This window comes from Neofelis nebulosa, chromosome 2 (assembly GCF_028018385.1).
Source record: "Neofelis nebulosa isolate mNeoNeb1 chromosome 2, mNeoNeb1.pri, whole genome shotgun sequence".
Lineage (NCBI taxonomy): Eukaryota > Metazoa > Chordata > Mammalia > Carnivora > Felidae > Neofelis > Neofelis nebulosa.
The window spans coordinates 215,283,032-215,306,474 of record NC_080783.1 but is presented as its reverse complement, the minus strand read 5'-3'; the positions used below and the strand labels follow the sequence as shown (position 1 = coordinate 215,306,474).

Here is a 23,443-nt window from a genome sequence, read left to right as displayed (position 1 = left end):
TGGAGACTGACCGGGCAGCCTTGTCACGAACACTTTCCAGACCACTGACTCACTAAGACCCCTGGATTCAGGGCACACGTGACTTCGGGCAAGTACCTAATGTTTCTGGATGCCTGAGAAGACACGTCACCACACCGCAATCCTCAATAGAAACCCTGGATCCCAAGCAAAGACGAGACTCACTCTTTTTCTTTCTGAGTCTCTCGGATGCTCTGTCCATATCTGCGCTCTCTGTTTATCTTTAATAAACTCTGCTGTCCCTTCCTCTTGGCTCGTGTTTGGTTTCTCTCCTGTGCAAAACCAAGGACTCTCTTGGCTGCTCCCACAGGATCCTCCTCTGGGTCCTTGGACCCAGCCGGCCTGCATCAGAACCGTTCAGTAAAACGAGGAAGAAATGGAATAAATATGTGAAGGATCTCTATCGCTTTAAAATGCGAGAGGCTACCCTCATGGTGTTTTACCGCAGTTAACTATTAGAAGCGTTTTGTCCCAATTGCTTAGGCCGAACTCGATTCAGCAGACATTCAAAGAGGCTCACTAGGTTTAGAGAATATGCAACCAAAGCCATGAAAAAAGAATGATGAATTCAAAAGAAATTATTTTGACCTTAAGAAGTGAATTATAACCAAAAAAAATATTTTTTAAGTCATACCAAAAGCAGTAATTCATTATGACAATTCATTTTGAATAAGTGTAATGAAACTGTTCTTGAATTGATAATCCAATTAATGACAAGAAATGAATGAAAAGATTTAAATTTGTGTTAATTTGCATAAAATATGCCACTGGATATGAAACATAATACATCATTGGGGTGCCCGGGTGGCTCAGTGGGTGAAGCGTCCGACTTCAGCTCAGGTCATGATCTCGAGGTTCATGAGTTCAAGCCCCGCGTCAGGCTCTGTGCTGACAGCTCAGAGCCTAGAGCCTGCTTCGGATTCTGTGTCTCCCTCTCTCTCTCTCTCTGCCCCTCCCCCACTCATGCTCTGTCTCTCAAAAATAAATAAACATTAAAAAAATTAAAACAGCAACCTAGTATTTATTTAGCCACTTATTTCTCAGAAAAAGCTGTCTCAGAAACTACTGAGGGGGATGATGGGACTTTCTTTTGCTAGGAAGGTATCTGTTTGGTGCTACTGAAGTTAACTCTACCCAAGCTCCAGCTGTGAAATGTGTGACAGGTGACAGAGACTAAATCACATAGTGCTTTTCGTTGTTGTCCCTGCACGTGGTCCAAGGCGATCTAATCTGAGTGAGTTTCAGGATTCTAGCTGGGAATGATGGGACAAGATGATCAGTCTTCCTTGCAAGGCTTGGGTGAGGAAATATGCCCCATCCTCAGAGCCACCTGAACACCCTGAACGAAGCCAGCCAGAAGAGGAAGCAGATAATGCAGAAAGCAGAGAGAGAGAGAACCAAGAAGAAACCTGAGTCTGCTGTTCGGCCTCCTGAACAAAGCTGACCTCAAAGTCTACTTCTGGACTTTGTGGTGATGTAAATCAATAAAATCCATTTTTTGTTGAAGCCAGTTCGAGGTGTGCTTTTCTTTTGCACAGAAGCTGTCCTAAAAACTAAACACAGTGCAGTTAGAGAGAAGCACCTGGGAATTCCTAAGCATTATTGAATATAAATTGTGAAAAATAGGCAAGAACTGATTCTCATTTTTCCTGGCCTCTTTGCCTCAGTTTATATTACCTAGATATTGATAAGGATAATGATTATGATAAAAATACTTGTATGTTCTCAATACAGGAATCCAAATATGACCAAACAAATAAAATCCTTTAAGCCGGGCTTCCACTCTTTGGGTTTAAGCAATCATCCTCTGCCAATGGGAAGAGACTCAAAACCCAGTGTTCGTGGTAAGTGGTATCTCTATTTGGCAGATGAGGGACACTGAGTTACAGAGAGGGTAAGTGATTTCCTAGGAGGGTCACGAGGTTGGGTAGGGACAGAGCCGAGAGTAGAACCATAGGCTTGAACCTCTGTACTAAACGTCTTCTGGACTGGTGATTGGTTTCATGTCCTCATATTGGTGGGCGGTATTAATGTCCTTTGATGTGGATTCTCAGATCTTTCCACTGTAGACACTAGGAATCCACAAGACTGGAGAAGGGGCAGGCATAATTCACATTCAAAAGTACGAACATCTCAAAAAAAAAAAAAAAAAAAAGGAAAGAAAAAGTGAGCATCTCAGCTAAGTACACATACCTTTGGTAGTTCACTACCAATGGGTCTGAATGGAGAAGGGTATGATGTACAGAGAAAGGCTGAAAAGTGCTATTCACTAAAAGAAAGGTTGAAAAAATAGGCAATAATAACAATAATAATAATAAAACACTTATATAATGCTTCCCATGTAGGGGTCAAGCCAATTTCTAAGTACTTTACAGAGGTCAGCACACTTAGTTTTCACAACATATGAAATAGCTACTATTCTTACTCCCATTTTATAGATGAGGAAATTTTGACCCTGCAGTATTGTGATTTGTAAGAAATATATATCTGGTCATACAGATGACCAAAATAGTTTTTTTTTTTTTTTAATTTATTTATTTTGAGAGAGAGTAAAAAAAGCATGAGCATGGGAGGGGCAGAGAGAGAGGGAGAGAGAGAATCCAAACAGGTTCCATGCTCTGCACGGAGCCTGACGTGGGGCTTGATCTCATGAACCCAACCCTGAGATCATGACCTGAGCTGAAATCAAGAGTCACGCTGTCAACGGACTAAGTTACCCAGGTGCCCCCAAAATAGTTTTCTTATATATATTTGGTCTTCATTTACAGATCCTGGCTCACACCTCTCCAAACCCTTGAAATTTCCTGAGTGTCGAGTGGGATAAATGTGTCTTTTGTTGCATTAAGGAAGGTGACGTTTGGACCTCACCCAAGGTGAGGGGCTGGGTACTGGGGTGACCAACCGCGTGATAGGAGGGTTGGAAATTTCAGCCCCACTCTCCACCTCCAGGAAGGAGAGAGAGACTAGAGGTTGAATCAGCCAATCAGTCAATCCCGACTTTGCAAGAGAGCTTCCATAAAAACCCCAAAGGACCGGCTTTGGAGAGCTTCTGGGTTGAACACACGGAGAGTAGAGGGAATGGTCCTCCTGGAGAGGGCAGGGAAGCTCTGTGCCCTTCCCCCAGACCTCACCCTGTGCATCTCCTCATTTGGCTGCCGATTCATGTCCTTTACGATATCCTTTCATAAACTGATAAACATGTTTCCCTGAGTTCTGGGAGCTGCTCTGGCAAATTAAAGGCACTTAGGAGGAGAGTGGAACTTCCTATCTGTAGCTGGTTGGGCCAGAGGCACAGGTAACAGCCTAGGGCTTGCAATCGGCATCTGGAGTGTTGCGGCAAAGGTGCGGGGGGCAGTGTTGAAGGACTGAGCCCTTAACCTGTGGGATCTGATGCTATCTCTGGTGGATGGTGTCAGAATGGACTTGAATTCTCAGACTGGTGTCAGAATTGCTGGGGGCTGTGCGTGTGGGAACACCCCCTCCTACATCAGGATTGGGTCCGGGAACCCAAAGAGAGATACAGATTGTCTTACATGAAGTAACATGCTCAAGGTCACCGTTCGTAAAATGGGGAAGTCAATCTGAAATCGGATGACCTGGCTCCAGAGTGTATATTCGGAATCTTATTCAGAACATACTTAGTATGTTCCTCGTGATGAATCATTTCACCTTGGGTCAACCCTACTGCTTTATAAAATGTTGTACCTTTTTTTTTTTTTTTAATGTTTTTATTTATTTTTGAGACAGAGAGAGACAGAGCATGAGCAGGGGAGGGGCAGAGAGAGAGACAGAGTGAGACACAGAATCCCAAGCAGGCTCCAGGCTCAGAGCTGTCAGCACAGAGCCCAACACGGGGCTCGAACTCATGGACTGTGAGATCGTGACCTGAGCCGAAGTCAGATGCTTAACGGAGACACCCAGGCGCCCCTAAAATGTTGTACCTTTATTCCTCACGTATGTTTCTCCTTTTTCTTCTGCTATTTTGGCCACTAGAACACCAGGAAGACGTTTTTTAAAGTTTATTTTGAGAGAGAGAGACACACACAGAGTGTGCACACGGGAGTGGGGGAGGGGCAGAGAGAGATGAAGAGAGAGAATCCCAAGCAGGCTCTGTGCTGTTAGCACAGAGTGCCACATGGGGCTTGAACTCATGAACCAGGAGATCATGACCTGGACTGAAGTCGGGCACTTAACTGACTGAGTCACCCGGGTGCCCTAGAAATGATTTCTATAGAGAAAACTTCTTTCTTCCCTTTTCTTTCCTTCCTTCCTTCTTTCCTTCCTTCATTTGTTGTTGGGCTCCGTGCCCAACATGGGGCTCAAACTCACCACCCTGAGGTCAAGTGCCACGGGCCCTACTGACGGAGCCAGCCAGGCACCCTGAGAAAACTTTTCAATCCTTCATTTCTTCATTCCTTCAATATACAGTGTGTCTACTGTGTGCTCATGTGTGCTTGTTGTTGGGAACTCAGGGACATTTAATGTTTCTACTGAGTTACACTTTGCATATTCCAAAGCTTTCTACAAAGGTCTTCGTGCATATAAACCTTATTCTAGGTCGCTGCTCCCAAATTCAGAGGTGTTGGCCTCTGACTATAGGGGCAAGGTGAGGAAAGCACCTGACCACAAGGAAGCTGAAAACGCAACTCCCCACCTTTGGATACTGTGAGTTATATGTTCTTTCTCAAGGCTTCACAAGGCAATTTTGCCCCATCTCCCAGGCTACGGCATGGCCTCCAGGTAAAGATGTGCCAGATTCTGGTTTTGATCTGCCAACCATGTGGGTCAAATCAGTAACACGATTAAGGCCATTAGTAGGTATGTCCGTTATACCTCAATAAAGCTGAGGTTAAAAAAAAAAAAAAAAAGCCCCTCCTACCAAATAGCCCTAGTTCAGAAATGTACAAGCTCAGTGTTTCTGCTGTTTGTAAAGAAGCTTCACAGATTTAAAAAAGGGGTGTGTGTGTGTGTGCCTGGGGGGGGCTCAGTCAATTGAGCATCCAACTCTTTCCTGATTTCAGCTCAGGTCATGATCTCACGGTTCATGGGTTCAAGCATGCAGGTCTGCGTGGGTGGCTTGGATCCTGCTTGGGAGTCTCTCTCCTCTCTCTCTGCCCCTTCCCAGCTCATGGTCTCTCTCTCTCTCAAAATAAATGAATAAATACTTAAAAAAAAAAAAAGAAGTTTCAGAGACTTTGCCTCTGTCTAGATCTCTCATGTTCTGGCTCCAAGGAGCACTGATCAAAGATCTTTCCACAAAATCACTACCAGATGTTGGCCCTTCAGACAGCTGGAAAGGCTCATCCTTAGCAAAGGAATGTCTCCTAGCAGGCGTCTCCATTACCTATCCCTTCTGAATTCGCTTAAATGGAAAAAACAAAAACAAGACAAAAAAACAACAACAAAGGAAGAAACAAACAAGAACAAAGGAAGAGAAGATGGGTAGAAGGAGGAAAAACAGCACTTCAATTTTGCTTGTAATAAAAATGTAATTTCTTGGAGTGTGACTCTTGTGTTCTTAAAAATGTTAACAGCTTTACTGAGTTATAATTTACACACCATAAAATTCACCCATTATAAGCGTACAGTCTGATAATTTTTAGTAAATTTATGCAGTTGTGCAACCATCCCCACATACCCTCACATTCCAGAGAACATCCATCACTCCAGAAATTTCACTCCAGTTTGGTTGCTGATTATTGTTATTTTATAACCTCTTTGTTTGGAGTCTCAGACAGTGAATAATGGATGCTTTTTATGTTCACTTTGTTTCTGCCCAGGACAAGAATCCCTACTTTATTTCCCCTGAGATCTTTTGTAGGATACTATTTCCCCTAATTTTCTTACCCTCCATTCATTTGAAAGGTCTTTAGTTCTCCACAGATGACAGGTTTACTTTCGATATTTACTCCGTGTGCCCATCGGCATTTAATTATATCTTTGGGGTGCAGCATTTTGGGCCCTTTGCAAAATAGTCTTCTAATCAGTACAACAAACAAGCTTTTGGCTGAGGTTGAAAATAACAGGTACCCAGTTCAATTCCTGCTACGAAAGCATTTTCTGTGAATATAAGAATCACCATTCATGAAATTAAAGGATAACTTTTTTTTTTTTTCCCATGAGGAGGTATAGATTCATCTCACCCCTTTGAAAAGCGCTTATCTTTTTTTTTTTTTTGAAAAAATTTTTTTATTTAAATTTTTTTTTTAACGTTTATTTATTTTTGAGACAGAGAGAGACAGAGCATGAACGGGGGAGGGTCAGAGAGAGGGAGACACAGAATCGGAAACAGGCTCCAGGCTCTGAGCTGTCAGCACAGAGCCCGACGTGGGACTCGAACTTGTGAACTGTGAGATCATGACCTGAGCTGAAGTCGGTCGGACGTTCAACCAACTGAGCCACTCAGGGGCCCCAAAGAGTGCTTAATATTGAGGATGGCAGGGTGGGTTATGGTGCCGGAGGCACGTAGAACGACGAGCGTTGACAGAGACTGCTGAGTCCCAAGCCCCAGACTGAGCCCTGTGCTCAGTTACTCATGAATCTGGTGCAGTGGACATTATTGTTGCCTCTCTACCATCCATTCTGCCCTTGTCCCATTTTGTCCCGGCCGGGGGCTTAGAATGGGACTGGCCACACCTGGGTCTGAGAGGGGGCCAGGACAGCTTTGGTCGTGGTTGGCATTTCCCACACCCGCAGCGACTGGTTCAGAGTTTAGGTAACAGGGGCACAACTGACCCATTCGGAGTGTAAGATTTTTATTTATGGATGGTAGGAAGGCACTTCATTCTCCCCTCATTCCCTGCCTCCCACTCTTCCTTCAAGTCAGGCGGGTCAGTAAAAGCCTTCGAGTATCTAACACAGCTTGGGTTGGACTTCGTTACTCGTAACGACTCCAGAGCCTGGAGCCTGCTTCCGATTCTGTGTCTCCCTCTCTCTGCCCCTCCCCCGTTCATGCTCTGTCTCTCTCTGTCTCAAAAATAAACGTTAAAAAAAAATTAAAAAAAAGAACATTATTCTTTCATTAATGTTAATTTCAAAAAAAAAAAAAATATTTCATTGCTATTCAACAAGCTTTAGAAATCCAGGAAGAAAGAAAGCAAGCAAGCAAGCAAGCAAGCAAGCATGCATGTGCTCAGGTGTGCCAGGGTACAAAACTGAAAATATCCATAACAGCATTGTTTATAACTGCCAAAATCTGGAAATATATGTTCATCAAGAATAAAATGGCTCAGGGGTGCCTGGGTGGCTCAGTCAGTTGGGCATCTGACTTCGGCTCAGGTCATGATCTTGCAGTTCGTGAGTTTGAGCCCCGCATCGGGCTCCATGCTGACAGCTCAGGGCCTGGAGCCTGCTTTGGATTCTGTGTCTCCCTCTCTCTCTGTTCCTCTCCTGCTTGCACTCTGTCTCTCTCGCTTTCTTTCTTTCTTTTTTTTTTTTTTTTAATTTTCTTTTAATGTTTTATTTATTTTTGAGACAGAGAGAGACAGAGCATGAACAGGGGAGGGGCAGAGAGACAGAGAGACACAGAATCTGAAACAGGCTCCAGGCTCTGAGCCGTCAGCACAGAGCCCGACACGGGGCTCGAACTCACGGACCGTGAGATCATGACCTGAGCTGAAGTCGGACGCTTAACCGACTGAGCCACCCAGGCGCCCCTCTCTCGCTTTCAAAACATAAATAAACATTAAAACAAAAAAAAGAATAAAATGGCTCAGGGCACCTGGGTGGTTCAGTTGGTTAATCATCTGACTCTTGATTTCGGCTCAGGTCACGATCTTACTGTTTATGAGTTTGAGCCCCGCGTTGGGCTCTGTCCTGACAGCTTAGAGCCTGAAGCCTGTTTCGGATTCTGTGTCTCCCTCTCTCTCTGCTCCTCCCCCACTCATGCTCGGTCTCTCTCTTTCTCTCACAAATAAACATTAAAAATTTTTTAAAAAGTACAAATGTACCAGAGCACACCAAACGTCATCTTTGTACTTGGATTCAGAACCCATTTGATGCTGCAGGGTAACTGGCTTCAGCATAATTTACAACTTCTTGGATTAGGCAAAACAAAAAAAATGAACCTGACCTTTGATTTTCAAGACGTGGCCTGTATGAGAAGAAAAAGATCTCTGGGAAGGAAAAAAAAAAAAAAAAAAAGAGGTTAGAGTGGAAGAGAGCCAAAGCATAAGAGACCCTTAAAAACTGAGAACAAACTGAGGGTTGATGGGGGGGGGGAGGGAGGGGAGGGTGGGAGATGGCTATCGAGGAGGGCACCTTTTGGGATGAGCACTGGGTGTTGTAGGGAAACCGATTTGACAATAAACTTCAGATATTGGAAAAAAAAGAAAAAAAAGAAAAAGATCTCAAGAAAACAGTAGAGTCTGACACTAAAAAAGAAACAATCAAGTCAGGGGCACTGCAAAGGCCCATGCTGATTGATGCTCGCAACAGGAAGCAGTGATTCTGCAGTGATATAGCCCAGTTTTTTACCGAGAGGATTAATAAACTGAAAAAACTTAAAAAGAGTAAAACGGATGAGTAAGTTGTGGCATACGATTCATACAATGGAGTATTTGACGCCAATACACATGAGTGGGCCGTGCAGGCTAAATCAAATAACACGGATGAATCTTGTAATGCTGAACTACAAAGAGGTTATAGGGAAATACTGCAGTATAATTTCCCTTACATGCAATTAAAAAATAGGCAAACGTTGTGTAGTGTTTTGAGATGCACGCATAAATGGTAAAATTATGAAGAAAAGCAAGGAAATCATCACTGTGGAAGTTAGGATCATGCCCCTCTAGACAGAAGGGACAGTGTTGTGAAGGCATGAGGTTACAGCGGGTGACTACGGTCTGGTCCGGCAACACAGTTCCTTGACCAAGGTGGTGAATGCACGGGATGTACTTTATAATCACTTTTAGGCACATTTCTGTACGTGCGTTATATTTCACAATGAAACTCCCCCCCGCCGGCCCCCAGAGTCAAAAGAATATCCCCAGAGAAACAGGTAAGAGTTAAAAATCGTCCTGTGATTGTTTGCTTTGTTATTTTACTGTTGGTACAATTTTTCAGAGACAAGGACACAATCCCTGCGATGAAGTCCAGTTGAACAGAAACTGACTAGAGTATCATTTGGAAACCTGTGTCTCAGAATAGTGCAAACTACAACTTCATAGTGGAATCTCATCTTAAATACGTGTCAAGGTCAACCATACTCAAAGTTTTAAAAAAGGTAAAAAATATATGCCAGCTAGAGATATAAGAAAACAGGCACTAAATATACCAATGGAAATCAATGTTCAAATAACACAGGTTTGTAAGTATTTATATATCTCCCTCTCTATATAAAACATTGATAAAAACTTGTAATTTTTATGTGGTTGCATAAAAATAGAAACGTGCCTTATGTTTTACAATTTACATGGTTGACGTACCTTCTAAACAGTTTGATTACCTCTCCAATTCCTCTTACACACATGCACGCACACACACACACACACACACACACACACACACACACTGCTGGAAGCTGGGGGAGGAAGGAACATGTTCTCTTTGCCCTTTACTCACATCAAACTTATAACCTCCCGAAACAAAACAAATTATAGCTTTTTAGATGATTTTCTACCTTCAGTAGAAGTACAACTTCTTCCTGCCTCTCTCGGGTCGGCTGTGACGTCAGCCAAGTGACACTTGAAGCTGCTAGAAACATTAAGAAAGAAGAAAGAGGGGAAAGAGGCACAATTAGTATTTTTTATTTTGTGATAATACGAACCTCTTTCCTCTCCTCAAGTTCCTGGAATTTGATGTGACTGATTTCCTCCCAGGTAAGGTGGTGACCTTCCACCATGTCCCTTTCTTATGCCAGTTGACACATTTATCAATCTTTTCTAAGCGAAGAGAGAAAGGCAGGTGACTTATGAAAATATAGCCAATATAGAGTTTCCTTCAGATAACACTTTTCTTATCACTTAATGAGGAAATACAGATATTGAGTTGGTGAGTGGTCCACCTGATTAAAAACACATTAAATCCAGGGGCACCTGGGTGGCTCAGTTAAGCATCCGATGTCAGCTCAGTCATGATCTCACGGTTGGTGTGTTCGAGCCCCGCGTTGGTCTCTGTGCTGACAGCTCAGAGCCTGGATCCTGCTTCGGATTCTGGGTCTCCCTCTCCCTCTGCTCCTCCCCCTCCCCTGCTTGTTCTCGGTCTCTCAAAAAGAAATCAACGTTAAAAAAAATTTTTTTTTAAACACAGTAAATCTTATTTTTATTAAAATGTAACCACTTGTTAGCTTTTTAAAAAATAAACAAAACTCTTCTAATATTAAATTTTAAATATAACATTAATGGAAAAATGTTATCAAAAAAGAGGTAGCATCTGTCCATTTGGCTGCAAAATGAAAGTGGGGTCAAAATGGTCCTGTTTTTCAGGGGATTATAAAAATGAATCGCAGGCCATATGGTTGGCTTAGTCAGGAGAGATGTAACTCTTGATCTCGGGGTTGTAAGTTCGAGCCCCACGTTGGTTGTAGAGATTACTTAAAAATAAAATCTTTAGGGGTGCCTGGGTGGCTCAGTCAGTTGAGCGTCTGACTTCAGCTCAGGTCATGATCTCACAGCTCTGTGAGTTTGAGCCCCGCATCAGGCTCTGTGCTGACAGCTCGGAGCCTGGAGCCTGCTTCGGATTCTGTGTCTCCCTCTCTCTCTCTGCCCCTCCCCCGCTCACACTCTGTCTCTCTGTCTGTCAAAAATAAATATAAATGTTAAGAAAAATGTTAAGAAATGTTAAGAATGTTAAGATGTTAAGAAAATGAAAACAAAAATAAAGTAAAATCTTTAAAAAAAATAAAAGTGAATCATTATGTTTTAAAATATGGGGGAAAGCTGAGATCATTGTAAGGAAGGCTGTGGGTAAATTTCCTTCAGAATCCTTGCCTATTTCAGTAAATCAGAGCTCCATCATCCAAACCAGAAGTCATAATCTCTCTCTCTCTTTTCTTTGTTGTTGTTGTTGTTGTTGGACTCTTTCAGCGCTTTCCTTAATTTCTTTTATGGCACTTAACACGTTCGACTGTGACTTACACTTCTGTCTGTATTTTCTCTCTCTCCTTGACTGTAAGCATCTTATGAGTAGGGTAACACCTAGGGTTTCTTGATTCACCAGTGAGTCTTTGTGTCTTGCACAATGCTTCGCCCAGCATGTGGTTACTGGATGCGAGCATAGATGAGAGACTGAGTCAGCAGCATTGTTTTCTTTTCTTTTTTTTTTTTCCTTCCTGGCTTTGGCAACCACGTATGCTGAGTGTATCAAACAACCCCAGACATTAGGCTGTGTAATCCCATGGAAATGAGACCCGACTCCTAGCAAGAGAAATTCTGAATCCTTAGCCCAGGTGAGTATCAGAAAAGGCAGACTTAACAGAGTTAACTTTTAGAGGCGTTAAGTCAATCACAACGCATGACCTGTGATCATAGCCCCAAATGACCTACCGCTACCAACAAGGCCTCATAAAGCAGTGGTCACTCCTTGGCAGGTCTGCTGCAGCGTTTTATGCAAGAAGAAAGCTGAACATCTAGAAAATTGCTAACATCAAGTCAGCAGCAATGGCAAACAAGATGGAGGCCTTACAGGCTTTGCATAAGAAATATACTGCTATTGTTTTTGCGTAAGAAATAAATTGTTATGATGTTCCTTCCAAGCGGAAATATCCTCTTACGTGAGGACACGCTTACTTCTTAGGAGGTAAAGGATTCAAAGACGACCCCACTGGTGCACAGAATCTAACAGTGCTCCTGTTTTCTCTCCACTTTCTCCTAACTCTTCAAATTTTCCCCTATGAATAATTCTCATGAACATACAAGATATGCTATTATTTCCTCCCAATCTTATTATTATTTTTTTTAACGTTTATTTATTTCTGAGAGGCAGACAGAGGGACAGAGCATGAGCCAGTGAAGGACAGAGAGAGAGGGAGACACGGAATCCGAAGCAGGCTCCAGGCTCTGAGCTGTCAGCACAGAGCCTGACGCGGGGCTTGAACTCACAGACAGTGAGACCATGACCTGAGCCCAAGTCAGATGCTCAACCGAGCCACCCGGGCGCCCCAAACAGGCTTCAGGCTCTGAGCTGTCAGTGCAGAGCCAGACGCGGGGCTCGAACTCGCAAACCATGAGATTATGACCTGAGCTGAAGTCGGATGCTCAACCAACTGAGCCACCCAGGTGCCCCACCCTCCCAATCTTAGACACAAAATACTTTGACTCACTTCTTGCTCCAGCGGATGTCCCATTTCTTGGCTCTCTTTCGTCACAAAACTTCTTGAGAGAGTTGTCTATCCTTGTTTGTTTGTCTGTCTGTTTATTTTTTTTTATTTTTTATTTAAAAAAAATTTTTTTTTTCAACGTTTTTTATTTATTTTTGGGACAGAGAGAGACAGAGCATGAACGGGGGAGGGGCAGAGAGAGAGGGAGACACAGAATCGGAAACAGGCTCCAGGCTCCGAGCCATCAGCCCAGAGCCTGACGCGGGGCTCGAACTCACGGACCGCGAGATCGTGACCTGGCTGAAGTCGGACGCTTAACCGACTGCGCCACCCAGGCGCCCCTGTCTGTCTGTTTATAAGTAGACTCCAACCTGGGTTTTGAACTCACAACCCTGACATCAAGAGTCACATGCTCCACCAACCGAGCCAGCTAGTTGCCCCCCTCACATTTTTTTTCTTCTTTTTTTTAATGTTTATTTATTTTTGAGAGAGAGAGAGAGAATGAGAGACAGAATGCGGTGGGGCGGGCGGGGGGGGGGGGGTGGCAGAGAAAAAGGGAGACACAGAATCCGAAGCAGGCTCCAGGCTCTGAGCTGTCCCCATAGAGCCTGATGCGGGGCTCGAACTCAGGAACTGTGAGATGACATGAGCCAAAGTCCAACGCTTAACCCACTGAGCCGCCAAGGCGCCCTGTCCACTCCTTGCTTCTTAATGTTGGAGTTCCCCCAGCTCAGTCCAGAGACCTCCTCTCTTGCTGTAATCACCCGTGGAGTGATTTCATCCCATCTCATGACTAAATTTCATCTGTGCACTAAAGACGCTCAACAGACGTCTGTAGTGTAGACCCGTCTCCCAAATTCCAGGCCTATTAGACCCCACTGTCTACTTGACAACCTTACTTCACAGTCTCATGTGTATCCTAGATTTAACATGTCCCAAACTGAACCCATTATCTTCTCCTCCCTTCTACTCCACCCATACTCCTCACCATCTCAATGAATGGTCGCTACTAATAGTTGGAGTCATCTTGACCTCCCCCTTCTTATCTATTCTCACATCCTCTCCCAAATTCTGTTGGCTCTTCCTTCACCATAGATCCAGAATCCAACCACTTCTCCCTACCTTCATTGCTGCCATCTTGGTTTGAGTCCCAGGTCCTTGGTTTGAGCCCCAAACCTTCCTTTCACCTGGACCATTCCTCTTGCCTGGATCATTGCACCTCTTGCCTAACTGGTCTCTATGCCCCTCCTCTTGCTCCCCTCAGGTCTGTTTTCCACCTAGCAGAGTGATCCTTTTAAAACATAAGGGGATCAGGTCACTGCTCTGTTCAAAACTTTCCAGCAGCTCTTAAAGAGCCACAGACGTCACCTCCTACTTGCTCTAACACTCATTCTGCTTTGGCCACACTGGCCCTGCCAGGCCTGTTCCTGACTCAGGGCCTTCTGTTACCTCTGCTCTGAATGCTCTCCCACAGATACCCCCTTGGCTCCCTTCTTCACTCCCTTCAAGTCCTTCTTCAGATGTTTCTTGCCCAGGTCTTCTCTGACCACCCTACTTAAAATGGAAACACTAATCTCAGCATTATTCCCCTTCTTGGATCTGTTTTAATCTATAGCATTTGTCTCCTTTTAATATACTATACAATCTATTTACTTATTTTATTTCCGCCCTCCCCACCCCCCCAGCATATAAGCTCCACAGGGGCAGGAATTGTTTTGTTTTTTTACGCCGTTACATCTCTGTATCTAGTCAGTGCTCAATAAATACGTGTTGAATAGTCATGTACTTTTCTAGATACTGGGATTTTAGCAAAACACAAGGTGGGCCAGGTCTCTGACCCTGAAGGGTTTACATCCTCTTGGTGGGAGATAGTGTGGGGGGGGGAGGGAGGGCGATAAACAAATAAACAGGCAAATGAAAATATTTCCGATTTTGATGAAGTGCCACGAAAGAACTGAACGGGATATAGTAAAAGAATGACAGAGAAAGCAAGGTGACTTATGTGCACAGAAGCCACATGAGTATTCGGACCTTGTCTACCTTGTTCAGGGTGGTGACGGGACTTTCCAGGGTGGGGGTGGAGGTTCTCTATTTGGAACCTGTTGAGGAATAGGAACCTAGGAGATGCCAAAGTGGAAATTTCTAGAAGTCACCTTTATTATTAACAAAACGAGCTAAAACTTGACCCCCAAACAGGAAACACTCATGCTAGATGAGGCAGTGGCACATTGGGACAACCGACCAAAGCCTTGCCCAGAGGGACAGGGTCTGCCCCAGTTTGCTTACCACAGCTGGGAGAGGACCAGAATTTCCGTTTGGCAGGCAAACGGTACCGTCAGATCAAAGCTCGGAGTCTAGAATTTGCAGCTCCTACCCCAAAGCCGGCAAGCAGCTAACTTCTTCCTCCTGCCCTGGAGAAGAGTGAGTTGAGCCGGCAGCATGTGGCGGGAAGTGGCATTCAAATTCTCCATCCCTGGACACAGAAGGAGGAGGACGAGCGTGTCCTGCCAGCGGGCCCGTGGCAGCGGGAGGACTCAGATTCCCTGCTGAGGGGCAGGAGGTGGACACAGGACTCCAGCTGTGGCCCTCTGGATCCGCCACGGTGTTTGCGAGAGGCCGGGCTTCCCCAGGGCCCGTCCCACCTGCGGGGTGCAATGCTAATGCAGGCCCGTTCCTGCAGGAGGTGGGATTTTTCCATTCGGCAACTTGGCCCGAAATCTTCCTCAGAACTGCTCTGCAGAGTGAGACTCTTTCTCCTCAATGCTGCTTCCGTCCCCCTTCCCTTTCCACAGTGGCTGACCTGTAGTCGGTCTGAAAGCACCCCTCACCTTCTCTTTTACCCCTCATCCTCCACATGTGCTTCCCTACCTCAATCTCTCACTCGTCTAATTCTAGCCGGGTGTCTGCCTCTCGGAGGACCACACGCATTGTATGCTCAGTGCCTAGAACAGGGCCTAAAATGCAAAGGGCTCAATAAATATTTGTTAAATGAATTAATGCACGGATGAAGACGTGACATTTGAGCTAAGATCTGAAGGATGAGAAGGAACCAGCCTCGCAAAAAGCTGGGGGAAGAGTTTTTCAGGTAAATGAGATGCCAAGTACGAAGGCCTCTAAGAGAGAGAGAGCTTGTCTTTTTTTTTTTTTTAAATCAGTTTTTTTTTTAAGTTTATTTAAGAGAGAGAGAGAGAGAGAGAGAGTGCGCGTGCACGCAAGCGGGGGAGGGGGCAGAGAGAGCATCCCAGGCAGGCACTGCACGGTCAATGGGAAGCCCAATGTGGGGGCTTGAACCCACGAACCATGAGATCCTGACCTGAGCTGAAGTCAGACACTTAACTGACTGAGCCACCCAGGCGCCCCAAGAGTTTGTCTTACTGAAGAGGGAAGGCTGAAGCACAGGAGAAAGGGCGTGTGGTATAAGACGAGGCAAGAGAATCCGAGGTGGCCAAATGCCTTAGGATCTTACAAGTCATGATAGGGATCTTGCCATTTTATTCAATGGACAATGGGAATCACTGAGGGGGTTTCTGAATGGGTAAATGACATGATCTGTGTTTTAAGAAGGTCTCACTGCCTGTTTTCTGCAGTGTAGATTGAAAAGGGACAGGAGTGAAATGGGACCAGTGAAATAGCCCCACGGGAGACGATGGTGGCTTGGATTCAAGGACTGCAGGGGAGCTGGAAAGAAGAAAATGGCGAGCTCATGAACATGTGGAGTACGACCGGCTATAACTGGCTGGCAGACTGTGTGAAGGGAAGAAGAGATCAAGGATGATGCCAAGGCTTTGGGCTTGGGCCACTGGACGGCTAATGAGGACATTCGCTCTGGGGGCAGGGGAGGGGGCAGATGTGTGGCGGCGAAGTATCTATTACACGGCCCAATACAAATATCACCGAGGCAGCTGGACGTGTAAGTGGAATTCAGGGAACAGATTTTGACTACAAATGCATACTTGGCAATCAGCATATGTACATGCTCTCTAGAGCCATGGGCCCGAGGACTGCCTGGGTGGCTCAGTCAGTTAAGCATCTGACTCTTGATTTTGGCTTAGGTCATGATCTCACGGTTCATGGGTTTGAGCCCTGCCTGCGTAGGGCTCTGTACCAACAGTGCAGAGGCTGGTTGGGGTTCTGTCTCTCTCTACCTCTCTGCTCCTGCCCTGCTCATGCTCTCTCTCAAAATAAATAAATAAAACTTAAAAAAAAAAAAATAGAGCCATGGACTGGAGACTTAGGGAAGGAGTATCAACAGGGAGGAGAGGGTTCAACCTGGTGCCCTGTGGCTCTACGATATCTATCTATCTATCTATCCATCTATCTATCTATCTATCTATCTATCTATCTATCTTTATGCCTTTTTAAAAAAAGATTTTAAATAATCTCTATATCCAATGTGGGGCTTGAACCTAAAACTTCAAGATCAAGAGTTTCATGCTCTACCGACTGAGCCAGCCAGGCGCCCCTTTGCAATATTTAAAGGTTGGGTGACGAGGCAGCAAATGAACCCCGAGAAAGAGCTTCTGGCGGAAAACCAGAGTGTGGGGCCTCATGGAAGCCAATATAAGGGACAGTGTTTCCCAAGTGCCCAATTATGCTGGCTGCTGCTGAGAAGGCCAGCAGGTGTAGGGACACAGAAATGGAACTGATCTGGGCCTAATGGAGGTGATCGGTGACTCTGACAAGAGAATTTTCTCAGAATGGTATAGGAGTAAGGGACGGCATGGAAATAATAAAAGGTATCTCTTTGGGGATGTTTTGCGGTCAAGGAAGCCTAGAAAGAAGGCATTGTTCAAAGGAGATGTAGGGTCAAGGTAGAGGTTTTTTTAAAACTTCATCCCCGGGGCGCCTGGGTGGCTCAGTCGGTTAAGCATCCGACTTCAACTCAGGTCACGATCTCGCGGTCCGTGACTTTGAGCCCCGCGTCGGGCTCTGGGCTGATGGCTCAGAGCCTGGAGCCTGCTTCCCATTCTGTGTCTCCCTCTCTCTCTGCCCCTCCCCCATTTATGCTCTGTCTCTCTCTGTCTCAAAAATAAATAAATGTTAAAAAAAAAATTAAAAAAAAAAACCTTTATCCTGAAGGGTTTTCTGCTTCTTTTTTTTTTAATGTTTGTTTATTTTTGAGAGAGAGAGAGAGGGAGAGAGGCAAAGGAGAGAGGCACCTCCTTTAGAAGGTGGGAGGGGAGGGAATCCAGAGTCCAGGGGAAGGGGTTGATGGTAGTAGGGAAAACAGAATATACTTATAGATCCCAAGGGAGATCACCTAGGAGAAGATGGAGCTTTGTAGATCATTCGGAAGACATGTTTGGATCCAGTGAACTCTCTATGTGCTGGTACTTGAATAAAAGCTATTCCTAAAAGGGTTCTGGAAAAAATAAAAATAAAGCCCCCACACAATTCCTCTCCCTTTATAAAATCACAAAATCTGCCCATGGTGTACCTTTATTTTCAGTTTCGTGTTTCAGTTTGTCCTATGGTTTCCTCCTTTATCTGTCACTAGGATTAAAAAGTACTTTTGGGGCGCCTGGGTGGCTCAGTCGGTTGAGCGTCCGACTTCAGCTCAGGTCACGATCTCACGGTCCATGAGTTCGAGCCCCGCGTTGGGCTCTGGGCTGATGGCTCAGAGCCTGGAGCCTGCTTCCGATTCTGTGTCTCCCTCTCTCTCTGCCCCTCCCCCGTTCATGTTCTCTCTCTGTCTCAAAAATAAATAAATGTAAAAAAAAAAAAAATTAAAAAAAAAATTAAAAAAAAATACTTTTGGGGCGCCTGGGTGGCTCAGTCAGCTGAGCTTCTGACTTTGGTTCAGGTCATGATCTTGTGGTTCGTGAGTTCGAGCCCCACGTGAGGCTCTGTGCTGACAGCTCAGAGCCTGGAGCCTGCTTCGGATTCTGTGTCTCCCTCTCTGCTCCTCCCCCACTCATGATCTCTCTCTCTGTCTCTCTTTCAAAAGTAAACATCAAAGGAAAAATTAAAAAAAAAAAAGTACTTTTGCTCATTTCCAGGTAGAACTGATTTGTCTTGGGCCCTGATGCTTGGTAGCTCCCAAGAGCAGAAGACATTATTTTCCACGGTCCAAAGGGGCTGAAGTAATGAGCAAATGGCAGTGACTGAACAAAACGACAAATATGAGCGAAGTATCATGAACACGTCTGAGACGCTTTTATGCTATAGTGGGAAAGCTTCTCCTAAGGGAAGTGGAAGGACTCTAGCACTTGGGGTAAAACACAAATGTAAAAAGCACTAAAAACTGTACTCGTCCTGGAAAACACCTGGGAGTACAGTAGTATGTGACCAAAGGGACTTCATCTCTAATTTTCGTGATTTTACAAAATCACATTGTATTGACACAAAGTATCGTAGAGTTGAAGAAAAAGAAAGGGAGTAGAGTTCCCTTGGAAATGGTAAAAACGTTGATATCGTGTCCTTGTAACTCACGGAGATATTTGTGTGACAGGGATAGGACTCAGGGGAAGCAAGGTTCCTGATCATTTTCTTGTTTGACTTGGGGCAGGCCATTTAACCCTGAAAATTTTGTTCTCCCATCATAAAATGGGAGGGATATTTCTTACAATATATGACTATTGTTATGGACTGAACATCCCCAAAGTGATGGTACTACAGTGGACTCTGGAACAACAGAGTGGTTTGGGGGTACCAACCCCCCCACCCCAGGTCTAAATTTCATGTACAACTTTTGGGGCATCGGGGGGGCTAAGTCGGTTAAGCATCCATGTGGTTTGTGAGTTCCAGCCCCACATAGGGCTTCTCTGCTGTCAGCGTGGAGCCCGCTTGAGACCCTCTGCCCCCCATTCTCTTTGCACCCCCCCTCAAAAATAAATAAACATAAAAAAATTTTAATTTCATGTATAACTTTTAACTCCTCAAAAACTAGACTATTAATAGCCTACCCAATCAGAAGCCTTCCTGATAATATAAATGTTGATAAATATATATTTTGCGTGTTATGTGTATCATAAACTGTATTCTTACAATAAAGTGTCTAGAGAAAAGAGGTTACTAAGAAAATGATAAGAGGGTGCCTGGGTGGCTCAGTTGGTTAAGCATCCAACTCTTGATTTTGGCTCAGGTCATGATCTCACGGTTCATGGGATCCAGCCCTGGGTCTGGCTCTGCACCGACAGTGTGGAGCCTGCTTGAGATTCTCTCCCTCTCTCTCTCTCTCTCTCTCTCTCTCCCCCCCCCTCCCTCTTTCTCTCACCCTCCCTCTCTCCCTCTGCCCCTCTCCCCCCACTTGTATACTCTCTCTCTCAAAATAAGTAAACATTAAAAAAAAAAGGGGGGTGCCTCAGTGGTTCAATTGGTTAAGTATCCGACTTCAGCTCAGGTCATGACCTTGCTGTTTGTGAGTTCAAGCCCCATGTTGGGCTCTGTGCTCACAGTTCAGAGCTTCAGAGCCTGGAGCCTGCTTGGGATTCTGTGTCTCCTTCTCTCTCTGCTCCTCCTCTGCTCACACTCTGTCTCTCTTTTTCTCAAAATAAATAAACACTAGGGGTGCCTGGCTGGCTCAGTCAGTTAAGCGTCCGACTTCGGCTCAGGTCGTGGTCTCACAGTTTGTGGGTTCAAGCCCCACATCAGGCTCTGTGCTGACAGCTCAGAGCCTGGAGCCTGTTTCGGATTCTGTGTCTCCCTCTCTCTCTCTCTGCCCTTCCCCCACTTGTACTCTGTCTCAAAATAAATAAATAAACATTAGAAACAATTTTTTTTAAAAAGAAAGCAACTAGACACATAAGGCCACATAATGTAGGATTCCATTGATGTGTCCAGAACAGGAAATTCAGAGACAGAAGGCAGGTTACTGGGTTGCCCCCAGGGAGGAGAGGGGAGAGTGGGAAGTGACCTGCTCATAGGTATGTGGTCTCTTTTTGGGGTGATGAAATTGTTCTGGAATTAGTGATGGTCGTACAACTGTGAATACACTGACCTCTGCATACTTTAAATGAGTGAATTGTATGGTGTGTGAATTATATCACAATAAGGATGTTGAAAATAAGGAGAAGTGAATATATTAACATCAATGTCACCGGGAGTCCAAATGCTGGCTTACCCGGAATTCCTTTCCTGGAGAGCAGATAATTTGCAAAGCCAGTAGTGGTCTCATTTTACTCACAAATTCCTTGCATATCTAGCTGTCGGCTTACTATTCTAAGCAAGTACCAAAGGGGGAAAAATTGAAATTCTTCTAATTCTAGAATACAATCTTTAAGATTATGGTTTAGTAAACCATCCAACAAAGTATATTCTTCGGGATGTGGCAGAATCTAGAATTTTATGATACTGCTACATTGAATGCTCAGTTTAGATTTCTACATTACAAAATATTTGTATACTTCAGAGAACAGATCGGTGATTGACAGAGCGGGGTAGGGGTGAGCGAAATGGGTCAGGCGGTCAAAAGGTACAAACTCCCAGTTGTAAGTCCTGGGGATTTAATGTACAGCATGGGACTACAGTTAACAATACTGTGTTATAGATTTGCCATACATATGTATAAAATACTGCATTATATATTGTATTGAGAATTGCTGGGGTGCCTGGATGGCTCAGTTGGTTAAGTGTCAGACTCACATTTGGTAGGATCAAGCCCTGCATCGGGCTCAGTGCTGACAGTGCATAGCCTGCTTGGGATTCTCTGTCTCCCTCTTTCTCTGCCCCTCCCCTCCTCTCTCAAAATAAATAAATAAAATAAACATTGAAAAAGAAAATTGCTAAGACAATAATTCTTTAAAAAAAATTTTTTTTAATGTTTATTTATTTTTGAGAGAGAGAGAGACACAGACAGAGCGCAAGTGGGAAGGGGCATAGAGAGAGGGAGACATAGAATCCAAAGCAGACTCCAGGCTCTGAGCTGTCAGCACAGAGCCCAACATGGGGCTCGAACCCACAAACCGCGAGATCATGACCTAAGCTGAAGTCAGACGCTCAACCAACTGAGCCACTCAGGCGCCCCGACAATAATTCTTTAAAAAAAAATTTTTTTTTAATGTTTATTTATTTTTGAGAGAGACAGACAGACAGACAGACAGAATGTGAGCAGGGGAGGGGCAGAGAGAAAGGGAGACACAGAATCTTCAGCAGGCTCCAGGCTCTGAGCCGTCAGTACAGAGCCCGATGTGGGGCTCGAACTCACGAGCCGTGAGATCACGACCCGAGACGAAGTTGGACACTTGACCGACTGAGCCGCTCAGGTGCCCCAACGAAGACAATAATTCTTAAAAGTTCTATGGGGCACCTGGGCGGCTCAGTCGGTTGAGTGTCCGACTTCAGCTCAGGTCACGATCTCGCGGTCCGTGAGTTCGGGCCCCCCGTCGGGCTCTGGGCCAATGGCTCGGAGCCCGGAGCCTGCTTCTGATTCTGTGTCTCCCTCTCTCTCTGCCCTTCCCCTGTTCATGCTCTCTCTGTCTCAAAAATAAATAAACGTTAAAAAAAAAAATTAAAAAAAAAGTTCTCATCACAAGAAAAATACTGTAACTATATGTGTGGTGACAGACATTAACTATCTTGGTAATTATTTTGCAAAATATACATATATCAAATCATTATATTGTAACCCTCTTGCACTGTTCGGGGGAATGCTACCTGGAGCAGGCGGTGTGGAAAAAAGAATGGGGGGGTTCCTCAAAAAGTTAAAAACAGAACTAGCCTCTGATTCAGCAATTGCGCTACTGGGTATTTACGCAAAGAATACAAAAATATTAACTCAAAGGGAAATGTGAAGTTCATAGCAGCATTATAGACAATGGTCAAATTATGGAAATAGCCCGTGTCCATGGAATGATGAATGGATAAAGAAGAGGAATGGAATGGAATATTACTCAGCCATGAAAAAGAATGGAACCTTGCCATTTGTAAGGACATGGATGGAGGTATAGAGTATTATGTTAAATGAAATAAGTGGGTTAGAGAAAGACAAATACTGTATGATTTCAAGCATATTTGGAATTTAAGAAACAAAACAAATGAGCTAAGAGAAGGAAAAAAAAAAAAAGAGACAGGAAGGCAAACCAAGAAGCTGACTCTTAACTGGAGAACAAACTGATAGTTACCAGAGGGCAGGCGGGTGGAAGGTAGGTGAAATAGGCGATGGGAATCAAGGAATGTACTTTGTATCATGAGCCCTGGGTGTTATATGCAAGTGCTGAATCACTAGATTGTGCACCTGAAACTAATATTACACTGTATGTGAACTAACTGGAATCCTTTTTTTTTGAGAGAGAAAGAGAATGAGCTGGGGAGAAGGGCAGGGGGAGAGAGGGAATCCTAAGCAGGATCCCGGCATGGAGGCCGACATGGGGCTCGATCCCACAACCTTGGGATCATGACCTGAGCCGCAATCAAGTCAGAGGCTCAACCAACCCAGCCACCCAGGCGCTCCTGAACTAACCGTAGCTTAAATAAAAACTTACAACACAGCCCCCCCCCCCCAACCCACAAAACCTTATGTTGTACATCTAAAACGAATAGGATTTTAATAATTGCATATCTCGATTAAAAAATGGTATTCTTGTGCAAGTAAGGATGATTTCTTTTCTTTGACAGCAAAAGCTTTTCTCATGTCTGTGCAAGCACTTTGAAATTTTCTGGGTCTATCATTTATACTCTCAAATTTTACCGTCACTTTGGAACATGCTAAAAAAAACCCCCAAAACAAACCAAAGCAGAAACTCTCTAAAAGCCAAATAAAATAGAAGTTGTACTTTAGAGTTTCCTTCCAGATGGGCTTTCTCGGCGGAGGTAGAAGAGGGTCCAAAGGTTTTTTTCAGAACGTGAGCGCTCAATACGTTACAGAACCGGCGCCAGCAGGGAGACGTTTTCCGTCGTCCTTTACGTGGTCTGCATCGCCGAGCCGCGAAACAGCAATCGCCTGGGAACAACGGCAGCGCGGCGGGGTCGCGGCGCAGGCCCCCGGTCCCCTCCACGCCCAGCTTCCCGCCAGCCCGGGCCTCCGGGGAGCCTACCTGGACCCGCCCGCCGCGCCGGCCACCCCCGCGCCGTCGCCATGGCACCGCCCCGCCCCGCCCCCCGCGCGCCGCCCGCCCTTAGCCCCCACTCGCCCCTCCCCCTCCGGGACCGCTGCGGGGGGAGGGGGTGGGGCGGGAGCGGGAGGAGACGCCGGCGAGAGGAAATCGGCGGCGCGACGCCCGCGGCCCATTG

General features: G+C 45.0%; 1 long non-coding RNA gene across 3 annotated transcripts; it reads right to left on the bottom strand.

Annotated features, from left to right (window-relative positions):
* Window positions 1–1,856: 1,856 nt before the first annotated feature.
* Window positions 1,857–23,282, bottom strand: LOC131505505 (uncharacterized). 3 transcript variants are annotated; one of them, XR_009258427.1, is made up of 4 exons: window positions 22,987–23,282; window positions 9,638–9,711; window positions 5,866–6,078; window positions 1,857–2,150 (listed from the first exon to the last, which is right to left on the bottom strand). It is a non-coding gene; the product is annotated as an uncharacterized LOC131505505 (long non-coding RNA). The 3 variants fall into 3 exon arrangements; XR_009258429.1 differs by lacking the exon at window positions 5,866–6,078; XR_009258428.1 differs by lacking the exons at window positions 1,857–2,150; window positions 5,866–6,078 and adding an exon at window positions 7,143–8,132.
* Between the last annotated feature and the right edge of the window lie 161 nt (window positions 23,283–23,443).